The sequence below is a fragment of the Manacus candei genome, unplaced genomic scaffold, assembly GCF_025592945.1.
Source record: "Manacus candei isolate 608988 ecotype Guabito, Panama unplaced genomic scaffold, ASM2559294v1 h1tg000011l, whole genome shotgun sequence".
Taxonomy (NCBI): domain Eukaryota; kingdom Metazoa; phylum Chordata; class Aves; order Passeriformes; family Pipridae; genus Manacus; species Manacus candei.
This window is the reverse complement of record NW_026138059.1, coordinates 26,286,194-26,296,557: the sequence shown is the minus strand read 5'-3', so window position 1 is coordinate 26,296,557 and position 10,364 is coordinate 26,286,194.

Sequence of the window (10,364 nt, the reverse complement as noted above, 5' to 3'; positions counted from 1 at the left end):
AAGGTGAGGTTATCTCTCCCCTGCTCTTAACAGTGTCTGAAAAATGCTCAAAAGCTGCTCTTAAATAGCAGCTCTCTGAGCAATGTAACTGGTGACTCCTGATTTCCTATGGATTTCTGTTTACAGTTAAATTCTCTGGTGCTTAATAATACATAAATGCCAATTATAGCTTCTCTGGCACTTGAAGAAGCCATAATGATTCACTCCCACATAAAGTGTCTGGTGTCAGCCATGAGTTCTGCCTGGGAATTTCCTTCAATCAAGGCATAAGTAAGTCTCTTCTAGAAAGCCAGCTACTTTCCTGATTGGAATTGAATTCAAAAACCTGTGTGGAATGGCAGAAATATAAAGTTAGTCTTCTAGTTAGCAAGCAGCAAGCCTCTTAAAAACTCAAAACCAATCGATTTATACTGTAAACAAGTAAACTAAGAATGGAAATACTTTTTAATCTGCATTTCAATGAAAGGTTTACTTCACCTCTGCCCCTTTTTCCTGTTACATCACATCTTTGAAGGGACAGGCCTGGCAGATGGTAAGAAGAGAGTAGTTGGTTTTGTTATTATTTAGATATAGAGCACCTTAACATATGCTAGTAACTGCTGAGTCAGGTGGAGATGCTTCCTGATGGAAAACTGTGCCTCACTTAAAAAAAAAAAAAGAAAAAAGAGGAGGTACTTGGAAAGATAAAGGGCAATTCAGTCCTTTGAATGTTCATATCATAAAACTGAATACGAAATAATTACCATAAATGAGGCAACTAGTTCCTACACCCTCTGCAACCTTGATGACATCCTTCTGTGTCATCAAAATAAAAGTTACTTGCAGAAAACACAACACTTACTACCTTATCTCAGTCACCTGAGCTCACACATACAAAAGGAGAAGACCAAAAGTCTTCTAAATCAGCTCTCTCTGCAAAGAAATTAACTGTAAAGATTTTAACTCTACTTCTTTCTCCAAAACTACTGGCACTAGGACAGGCATGTGATTTTATCCCTAAACAGGGTGTTCCTTAGGCTCTTTGCCAATTTAATTGGCTTATTCATATCCTTCCCTTCCAGATTACCTCAGGGTGATTTACATGTTGGAGGCCTATAAACACTGATGAATCAGTATATAAAACCCAAAAACATTGTTCAGTGTCTGACAGGGTCCTCACTGGCTTTTGCCCCTACATTAATTGTTCTTACTGGAACAACCTAACATACAATCAGCCTCTGACATCATCCTAATGTTACATAGAAAAAAAGAGCTTCTAAAACACAATGGGACTAATGTAATTTTTTTTTACCAGTGTTTCCAGGTACTCTGTAATAGCAAGCAACAGGCAATGTTTTCAAATGGGAAGATATATATGCTCTCAGCCTAGCTTCTTCAGTTTACTGGCCATTTTGAAGATTGTCTCCTGATTTTCCATCAATAAACCACTCAGACTGAGCTCTAAAGAAATGCAAATACAAAGACATTTTAATTTCCTCTGTCTGAGAAACATAACTTTCCTTATAGCAGTTCAACAGCTACTCTAATATGGTTTTACTTAGAAAGAGCTGGTGGACTTCCAGTGAATTCAAAACAATTTCCTTCACGTGCTGAACCTGAACTATCCCTCTAGGAAATTCTTTGCAAGCCAATTAAGGTCAACTTTACCTCCACCAAATACAGAAACAAGCAAAGATTTGTATTCATGAAAAAAAAAAAGTGCTGAAAGAGGTTCCTTTTACCTTTTTTGTTGACTAAAGTCTTGGTATTGTATGTACCTCTTTTTTTTTGTGACATGAACAATTTTCATAGAATCATAGAACAGTTTGAGTTGGAAGGCACCTTAAAGATCATCTAGTTACAACTCCACTAGATCCCATTCAACCTTGCCTTGATAAAATGGTTTCGATAAAATGCACCAGAAAACTTTACAGAACTCACTCATCTACATCTTTGGTAACAATTCAGTATATTTTGTCTCAGTATTCTCACAAAAAGCAGTCACTCCACCTCCCTCCAGGGGAAGATTACTACACCCCATATTCAGACATACTCCATTTTCTCCTTACATTATATGTCACTGCAGTGCCTTTCCTAAGCAAGGTCCCTTCTTGGAGACCACAGCTGTACTGGCTACACAGCCACTCATGGAAATCCAGCACCCTTCCGATAAGTTCCCATTTTGCTTTCCAAATAAATTCTCCATGCTTAATGCCAATCTCCCTAAGACCTTTAACCAGCACTTTTTAATCCATTTCACGGTAAGATTTCCATAATGTCTTAAAAAGCCACAGGTTGTTTCATAAGGCAGTCCTCACCATTCTGGTACTTGTTTTCACAAGGAGCGTGGCTTATCAGCTGCTAATAAAGGCTGTATTCTTTAATAACAGGGTCTTAAATACCTTCCAGAGGACCAAAACATCTCCAGCATTATAGCTGAAATATTTCAGAGTCCAGCACTTTTAAATCAGAGCAAACACCTTAAAATTAGCTTCCCTGTTTGCACTGACAGTTGTGGTTACAGGTGTTATGCATTTATAAGCTCTGCTTAGATATTAAAACTTGCACACAAATTCAATCATATTTGCATTCACTGACTGTGTTTATCTGCAAAAAAATCTGCAATCTGTCATGCCCACATTGACTCTATATAACATGTTCATACAGAAGTTCCAAGCAACATCACAGAATTATTACAGTCCACATATGTAAATGCAAGTGAGCCACTGCATGAAGTTTTTAATATATAACACAGAAAAGCAAACATGTAATGAAATGGTGGGAAGAATGAGGGGTGAACTCCCTAGAATTAAAGCATGTATGTACATAATTTTTATAAACACCAAGAATGCTTCACTCCTACTAAATACATTAAAAACACAAGCCAGCAAATAGGATTCAGATCTCACAAGAAGTCCATTAAAGGACCTGATCATTTAGAGTAATAAAGAAGTATTGCCTAACTGAGGGAAATAAACCCAGCCTGCACTCCAGACTCACTGCAGGAAAAGTGGAGAGCTGGCAGCCCTGTGAATTCCTCCTCTTTGATCCACAATGAAAAAGGATAATAAGGGTGAATGTACTCACCCTTGTCTAGTTTTCACTTTCTTCAAGAAAAAGAGTTATGCTGATTCAGGGCTCCAGTCGTGGCCCAGGAGAATTTTGTCCTTATACTCCCCACACATCAAATCTCCACTTTTTAGAAAGTTCTCAAGATTTTCTCTCCCTTTCCTTTATTCAATTAATTCTAGTAACAGCCACTTCTTTGTTGCTTGTCACCAAAATATTTTAAGCACTTTGAATCCTGTCTCCTTTTAGACTTGTTTCTAAAGGAGTCAGTTCTGGCCTTCAGCTCTTTGTTTTTCTTTCAAAACCTTATTGAACTAGTTGTGCTCCTCTGTGTTCACTTCAAGGACACCACCGTTTTCTTTTGTCCTGATAACTCTCACACTGGAATGTCTCAAACTTACAAATGCAAAAATAAAACTATCTTTCCCATTTGTTCTTCTTAATAGCACCCTGGTGGCTGCACATTTCAGATAACTGCTCAGAAGGACATGCTGGGGGTGCCAATGCAGAAAATGAGGCTGAACCCTTGCAAATTGTAGCTCAAGCAAGAAAAGCTGCACATTTTATCCAGGAACAATCAGGTTATGACTCTACATTTACAGTTTATGTTGCAACAGGGGTTAAGAGCTTCAGTAGAGTCTGGCCCGCTCATCCACACTGGGCCCACATTAGTAGTGCCTTTCCTATAACATTAAAGATAAGCATGTGTTGTGTGAGTGTGGGTATTGTATAGAAAACCTACTCCTGCTTCCACCCAAGTCAACAGGAAAACAAAACAGTCTAGAAGTCAGAGCTTTTCTTTCTTTACTCTTATTTAAATGTCAACCAGTGTTTTATGTAGTTGTTTATTAAATAATAATAATACAATAATGCCCAGAGGCTCCAATTAGGACTGGGAAGTAACTGCAGTGGGATTGTGCAAAGGCGGAGGCAGGGATGGTGGGCTGGGAATTGGACGGTTCCCCAGCGGTGAGGAGCAGGGGCTGGAAGCCGGCTCCTCTCAGCAGGCGGGAAGAGCTGCTCCCAGTGCTCCCCGCCACCGGCAGCAGCAAAGCCTTTTGTTTGTGTGGGAGTTTGATGCTACTTTGGTTTTCTGGTTTTATTCGTTTGGGGTTTTTTAATGTCAAGACATAGCATAACCAGGAAGACATACAAAGAGGTTTTCTTCAAAGTAGTTGAACCCACAAAGGGGAAAAAAATAGTGTATGTAGATGTATATGCTAATTCTTATTAATTAAAACTGGAGTGCTGTGCTGAAGCTGTGCACAGGCTTTATTAGCTAATATTAAAACAAAGGGCTGATGGCCTTCCACAGAAATTTCACCTTGGCAAAGCTCTGCTTGATGCAGCAGAGTTACTTCTCACTTCACACCAATGCGAGCACAGGATCAGGCCAGGAGCACTCAGGAAGGACTCGAAAGCCGATAACAAAACAAAAGGACAAACAGGAGGCACATGGGGAGGACAATCCTAAGAAGCGGGATAAGAACAAGCATGTTGCTCTTGGCAGAAAGCAACCGGCAAAAATTAATTGCGTAGTCAGTCTCTTGCTCAGTTCTTTTTGTTTTGTTATGAAACAGGATTTGTTTTTATTATAGAGGAACGGGATATATTTCAGCAGAGGAATCTGAGCTGGATAGGCATTATGCCAGAAGTATATTTTATGGGGAGATTCGAATGAAGACAGCATGGATTTGGTTCACAAGATGGGTGCAGTTGTTTCAGGCTTAAACAAAAAGGGCAGCATGAGTCAAAGTCCTCTTAGGAAAGCAGGAGGAGGGAAGGAAGGAGGGAAGGAAGCAATTAGAGGAAAGCTGGGCTGAACCAGACTGTGTGGGTTTGACACAAATCCCAAATCAATGCATCAGCAGGAGAATGCCAGGCCCCAACAATGAGGCCTGAAACCAAAGGGATGAACAACCCAAGAATGCCCAAGACAGAGAACAAGGGTGATGAGGTGCTGCTGGTTAGTGAGGAAAAAGAGTGAGGAGGACAGTGAAAACTTCATCTCCTGAAATGGTGATTAGAGAGACCCTGAACTGTGGGTAGAAAGGAGAAACTAAAGATTCCATGAGAGAAAGTTCTAGAAAACTGGTAATTTATGAGCATCTTCAGGCTGGAAGTGACCTAAGTCTGGGGAAGAATTTCAGAAACAATGTCTGAAGTGGGGAAACAGGTCATTGGAAATACTTAACAGAAGAACAAGCATGACCTAAAACTGGCTTTCATATGGGAGAGAAAACGGAGCAAATGAGCTTGGAGGATGACAGAATTACCAGTGGTGGTGAAGAAAGGACAAGGAAGGGATTTGCCAGTAGAAGATGGGTGTTGTCCTTTGTTTTATGAATGGAAAAGGTATGCTAAGTGAGATGCGCTGCACAGCATGGGCAGAGGTGGGCAAGCAGAAGGATGTTCGATCAGAGGTGGAGAAGCAGGTCAGGAAGTAGGTACGTATAAAAGGTACAGTACACATACATACCACCCGCCTGGGAACCAGGGAGCATCCCAAAGGCCAGCTGCAGAGGTAGGGAGGAGGTTTTTGAGAATGAAACATAGCCAGGTGCTATCTGAATAAAACAAAAGGATGGGTACAACAGGTAAGACAGTGACAGAGGAGTTGAACCTTAGTAAATTATCTGGAAAAATAAGAGCTTTAATTTAAGTCCCCAGTTCTTCACTGCTCAATGCAGAAAACTAGAATACTGAGCTTTAATAAAAGTGAAATTTTCAGCTGGTTTCCACTGAGCTTCCATGCAAAATTTCCCCAAGAGGCAACAGATCTGCAATGGAAAGTGCACGCCCATTTCTTATGTGCTGCAAATGAACAGAATGGATAGTGTCTCAAACCTTCTCCCAGACCTGAGGAAATCAGTAGGAAATAGCTGATACATCTCAGTTGTCTCTCTGTCCTATGCTGGTTTGTTCTTTTACATACTGGCACAGAAGAAAAGCCTTACCTGCACTATATCTCAACCCAAGGAAGCTGTGTAAGCTCACGGAGGATCCAGGCTCTAGTCCACCACAACAGCGGAGGAACTTTTACAACTCAGCATATTTTACTCCAATGGCTCTTAATTCACATATTCAGTATTACTCACATGATTAATATTTGGCCTGTAATTTTTTTCAACATTCCAGTTCAATGGATTTTTAGTTGATTTGATTCTACTCTCCAGTTAATATGCAATACCATGCTGCTCCTTTACCCTTAGAATCAATTATTAAAAATTCTTTCACAAAGATGTAAGAGAACACTTTGGAAAAAAAATCTTCGCATAAGAAATATAGTTGTCCTTTCTGCTAAAGCACTGTGGCAGTTTTTTTTAAGATCAAGAGCAGTGCAGAGTTTAGCTTGGCGCAGCGTTTCTTCAAAATCCAGGCAGAGAAAATCATAAGTGAAGTTTAAAAATGTGAATTCTTTACAATAGTAAAAGGGAGGAAGATAACCAATAGCCACATGTAAATGTTTGCGTATTAAAATGTTTGACATCAGAGGGTAGGGGCGTGCAAGATGTAAGGCAATCCTTCTTTAGGTTGCAGAAGCATTTCCAATACCTCATGACACTGCTCTCCTTATACCCCATTACTTTTTTTTTGGTGATCCTACATAAGGCTGTGACTGACAACAGACAGAAAAGTGCACTGTCCATGCTTCACTACTTGATGCTTTCCTAAAATTGTTGAGGTAATTGCAGTAGTCAGAGATGCAAAATTTCACTCACTGCTTCCTAATTATTGTATATCCAGGTCTGTTAGCACAATTCATGCGTATACTCCAGTGAGTTTAGTAATTTTCTTTTTATAGCCTTGATATATTATTCTGAATACACGTGAACTGACTCAAATGGGTTATTCCTGCTTCACCTCCTTGCAAGTTGTCATGGTTTAACTCCATCTGGGAACTAAGCACTACACAGCCAATCACTCACCCTCCCCTGGTGGGATGGGAGAGAGAATTGGAAAGGTAAAAGTGAGAAAACTCATGGCATGAGATGAAGGCAGTTTAACAGGGAAAGCAAAAGCTGCACACACAAACAATGCAAAACAAGAAGTTCTTTCACCACTTCTCACAGGCAGGCAGGTGTTCAGCCATCCCCAGGAAAGCAGGACTCCATCCCATGTAACAGTGACTTGGGAAGGCAAATGCTGTCGCTATGAACTTCCCACCCCTCCCTTCTTCTTTCCCCAGTTTTATATGCTGAGCATGATGCCATATGATATGGAATGTCCCTTTGGTCTGTTGGGGTCAGCTGTCCTGGCTGTGTCCCCTTCCAATTCACTGTGCATCCTTGTTGGTGGAGTGAGAAACAAAAACAGCCTTGACACTGTATGAGCTCTAGTCAACAATAATGAAAACATCCCTGTATTATCAAGTGTTGTGGTCACAAACCCAAAACCTATTCCACACTAGCTACTGTGAAGAAAATCAACTCCATCCAGTAAAAAGTTTAGTTTTGCTGTGACTTTGTTGTTGTCACTTTATATTACAGAACTTCCTGGGTCATTCTCAATAGTCTCATGTCACTGATAATGTCGGAACGGCCAAAGCGACACAGATATCAGACGTAGTCCAGGTGTAAGGTGAACAGGAAGCTGTTTATTGCTCTCAAGTGTTTCTTTTATACTCTTTGTACACTATCTTGCCACAACACAATTGGTCAAAAGTCTCAAGCATAAAAAACTGTAGACACTGCACACACTCTTATTGGTGACACTGAAGACACTGTCCATGCTGTGACATGCTATTGGTGACACTATACACATTTTGATTGGTGACCTTTGGTCTGGGCTGCATTACGTTTGTTCCGTCCAGCATTACAGTAAATACTTCCTAAAAGTGGTTAAAATTCCTCATCACTAATTGCCAGACTGCTGACAGGTTCTCTGTCAACCCCGATAGTCTCATGTCACTGAAAGCAACTGTACCATACAACCCCTTTCTAAAAAAATAATAAGCCTTACATAAAGCCCATCTAACCCTAGTCTAAAGATTTGGTGTTGATTTTGCTTATTTTCACCCATACTACTCCTACTGGAAGAGTGCTCTGGAAACTGATTCCTCTGGCACTTATAAATCTTTCCCTTATTTAGAGTTTGGGTGAGGTAACTGACAGTCTTCATCACAAAAATAGATCTCCTGAACTTATTTCTTCCTTGTGTTTTAGAGAAAAATCATACACTTCAACAATTATTTGGTTAGGGTAAAAATCCTTAAATAACAACACTTTAATTTCCTGCTCTAATTTTTCCATTTCTATTATCCTAATCAGCTCAGTCATCTTTACCTGCACAGATTCTGGTTTTAATTTATCTTTCCTGAGTATGTGGAAATATATATAGAATTTTAGAGAAAATAGGTGTTTTTAATGTCTCTCATATTGTGAAATACACTTCTGTACTTCTGTTGGAAATACCTTAGTATCTCGGGCCTAAGAAATAGATTTGTCCTACTGAAAATCAGTGCATGTTGCAGGTTCAGATCACAATTTTTCATATAGTTTACCAGCATCTAAATTAGCAGAGCTAACCTTCACTAACTCTGCCTTTCACTCCTGTTCCTGTGCATCCTTCCTCTTTGGCCAGCACTATCTATGTGACTGTATAGCAGAACAGACTGAGAAATTTATTCCAGTTCTATTTTGGCTGTTTCTCCCACCTTACAACTCCTGCACTAACCTCCATTTTTTTCAACTTAAATCATCCTTCTCACCTGGCACCACACAAACGCTTCACTGATGTTCTGACAGATAACCTCTACTACATTTTGGTCACAAAACTGGCAACTAAAACGTGTGCCTGATATACAAGTAAGAAACCCTCGGTATGCATATCCAAATTCAAGTAGCATGACAAATGCTTAAAGTGAGTTTTGCTCACTCTGGGTGAGGTGAATAAGTCCTAGAAAATAGATCAACTAATCCATGCTCCCATGTTGACACGCATGACAGGTTAATGAGAAATGAACCACTGCGTGAAGTGGAAGGAATATGGTTAGATGGCATAAAAGAAAGATAGGGACTGTGATGTGGACCTCACGTTAAATTAAAAGGATGTCTCAAGGAAAAGGAAGAGAAAGTAGAGTCAAGATGGTATATAAAGAGAATGAGAAGAAGACAGCAAAGAAAAGAAAACAAAAAACCAATGGGGAAACAAAGCAATGGCAGAAGGAAGAGGAAGAAAAGAGAATGCAAAGCCCAACACTTGGTCACCTATGACATTCCCATCACAGTCCCAAAGCAATACACTGAAAGCGTTGCTTTCCCACCTCATTCAAGGCTATAGAAAGGTCAAAAAGTTGTCCTCCATCTGAACTTGTCTTTTTAACAGGTGTCGTGCTTGAAGTGCAGACCCAATAAAATCTAGCACATCACCATTTATGAATAAGCTCTCCCATTCTCAGTATTAATAAAATGTGCAGGTATTATTTATCTTAAAAATATGCTTATAATATATAATTTTAAAGGTACCCCATGTAGCACATAATGGGGCACTGCAAATTGGTTATATAATAAGTAAGTAGAAGAAAGAACAATATAAACAGTGGTTTGCAGCCTTGACCCTATGGTGTTTCCTGCCACCATGAAAGTAAAAACACATGTCCCCTGACAATCATCAAGCACTTTGTCACTGCTGTTGGACATTTTGCTGCCTTAGGGCTTGTCTACATGCAAAGCTGCATTGGTTTAGCTGGGTTTAATTTGCTGCAAAGGGCTGTGTGAATTTTTGTTTTGACTTTAATCAGACTTCAGTTTAATTCAACCAACTAAAGGTCAGATAAAAGCCAAGTAATTCTGTTGATTAGGACAATCATGGTTCTAATCAATTGCTTACAATTACAGTGCTGCCTATGCTGGCAAAAGCTGACTTTCTAGTAGCTTATCTTGATGAAGTTTCACCTGATTCCTCAGACTGTTTTAATTGACTTAAATTGCACCTGAATGGTCCTTAGGATCTAGTGTGACATGAGTTAACATAACCAAATCTTTGCTGCTGCTGAATGCAGAATATGTATCTAAAATATTAAGTTCAGTGGGAAAATGCTGGTTATTCTGAAATTTATCTTTTTTTCCAATATCGCACCCAAACACAAGCACTTCTCAACATATAGATGGTGGTAGAAGCAGGGCAAAGGACATTCCAAACTAAGTAGGTACATCATACGTACACAGGGCTTCCTTAATTCAAAGCCTGCAAGAGCACTTTTGCCTTAGTCTTGCTGGGTGAAGTGCTTGGTAAGAGTACTCAGTGATGATTCCTGAACACAGGGAAACTTGTCTGCTTAGGGAAATGTAATAGAAATGAAGAATTAAACAAAT